Raw genomic sequence first — 2,529 nt, 5'->3', positions numbered from 1 at the left:
GGATTTTAGGGCTTTGCGCCACATATTCCGACTTTTACTTAGTTTCTGACGGAGCCAAAAAAGTCCGGGTTTTTTTGCCCTCCTTATCGTCCCGACTGGAAACTTTAACTCCGTATTTTAAGTCAGAAAATTAAAGTCCTTTTCATCCAGGAGACCGACCCTTCCTGCAAAGCGTCCCAAATGGTCCTTCGTCGTCGGATATCTGTCGGGAAATACCGCTCCATGGAACTGTTTATTTCATCCATCCAGTGCACCTGCCGTTCTGCCATCAGTGTCCGAGAACAGTGCTTCTTCATCGGATATCAGCCGGGATCTCACGCTCTCTGGAACTGTTTAATTCATCCATCCACTGCACCTGCTGTTCTGCCATCAGTGTCCGACAATAGCGCTTCATCATCGGATATCTGCCGTGAGATACCGCTCTCTGGAACTGTTTATTTCATCCATCCACTGCACCTGCTGTTCTGACATCAGCATCCGAGAATAGTGTCCCGTACTGGGACATGGTCTGGGTTCTGCCGCTCTCTGGAACTCTGTATTCATCCATGCGTTACACCTGCTGTTCTGACATCAGCATCCGAGAATAGTGTGCCGTTCTGGGACATGGTCTGGGATCTCCCGCTCTATGGAACTGTTTACTTCATCCATCCACTGCACCTGCTGTTCTGCCATCAGTGTCCGACAATAGCGCTTCATCATCGGATATCTGCCGTGAAATACCCCTCTCTGGAACTGTCACTTTCATCCATCCACCGCACCTGCTGTTCTGCCATCAGTGTCCGACAATAAAGCTTCGTCATCGGATATCTGCCGTGAGATACGGCTCTCTGGAACTGTTTATTTCATCCATCCACTGCACCTGCTGTTCTGCCATCAGTGTCCGAGAACAGTGCTTCTTCATCGGATATCAGCCGGGATCTCACGCTCTCTGGAACTGTTTAATTCATCCATCCACTGCACCTGCTGTTCTGCCATCAGTGTCCGACAATAGCGCTTCATCATCGGATATCTGCCGTGAGATACCGCTCTCTGGAACTGTTTATTTCATCCATCCACTGCACCTGCTGTTCTGACATCAGCATCCGAGAATAGTGTCCCGTACTGGGACATGGTCTGGGTTCTGCCGCTCTCTGGAACTCTGTATTCATCCATGCGTTACACCTGCTGTTCTGACATCAGCATCCGAGAATAGTGTGCCGTTCTGGGACATGGTCTGGGATCTCCCGCTCTATGGAACTGTTTACTTCATCCATCCACTGCACCTGCTGTTCTGCCATCAGTGTCCGACAATAGCGCTTCATCATCGGATATCTGCCGTGAAATACCGCTCTCTGGAACTGTCACTTTCATCCATCCACCGCACCTGCTGTTCTGCCATCAGTGTCCGACAATAAAGCTTCGTCATCGGATATCTGCCGTGAGATACGGCTCTCTGGAACTGTTTATTTCATCCATCCACTGCACCTGCTGTTCTGCCATCAGTGTCCGAGAACAGTGCTTCTTCATCGGATATCAGCCGGGATCTCACGCTCTCTGGAACTGTTTAATTCATCCATCCACCGCACCTGCTGTTCTGCCATCAGTGTCCGACAACAGCGCTTCATCATCGGATAACTGCCGTGAAATACCGCTCTCTGGATCTGCTCTGTTCTGGCAGGTAATCAGGGAGATTTTAAGTAGATAAGTGTCCGGGAATAGTGCACTGCACTCGGGCAGGTCACGCCGCGTAACCCGCCCCGTATCCCGGTTCCCGAACCCGCTTTTGCCGCCCAAAGTTGTCCGAAGATGCTTAGTCCCAGCTGGGGAACGCTCCCCACGAAGCCCGGGTCTCAGCCCTGGAGCCCTCTGTTTCCGAAAACCAGGTTTCTGAAATCTGCGACCTGGTGGCCCAGTGATGTCAGCTGGAACTTTTTTTTTCGGGGCCGTCCAAATTTCTCCAGGGGATTTTAGGGCTTTGCGCCACATATTCCGACTTTTACTTAGTTTCTGACGGAGCCAAAAAAGTCCGGGTTTTTTTGCCCTCCTTATCGTCCCGACTGGAAACTTTAACTCCGTATTTTAAGTCAGAAAATTAAAGTCCTTTTCATCCAGGAGACCGACCCTTCCTGCAAAGCGTCCCAAATGGTCCTTCGTCGTCGGATATCTGTCGGGAAATACCGCTCCATGGAACTGTTTATTTCATCCATCCAGTGCACCTGCCGTTCTGCCATCAGTGTCCGAGAACAGTGCTTCTTCATCGGATATCAGCCGGGATCTCACGCTCTCTGGAACTGTTTAATTCATCCATCCACTGCACCTGCTGTTCTGCCATCAGTGTCCGACAATAGCGCTTCATCATCGGATATCTGCCGTGAGATACCGCTCTCTGGAACTGTTTATTTCATCCATCCACTGCACCTGCTGTTCTGACATCAGCATCCGAGAATAGTGTCCCGTACTGGGACATGGTCTGGGTTCTGCCGCTCTCTGGAACTCTGTATTCATCCATGCGTTACACCTGCTGTTCTGACATCAGCATCCGAGAATAGT

This window comes from Gasterosteus aculeatus, chromosome 14, assembly GCF_964276395.1.
Source record: "Gasterosteus aculeatus chromosome 14, fGasAcu3.hap1.1, whole genome shotgun sequence".
Classification (NCBI taxonomy): domain Eukaryota; kingdom Metazoa; phylum Chordata; class Actinopteri; order Perciformes; family Gasterosteidae; genus Gasterosteus; species Gasterosteus aculeatus.
This window is presented reverse-complemented; position numbering follows the sequence as displayed.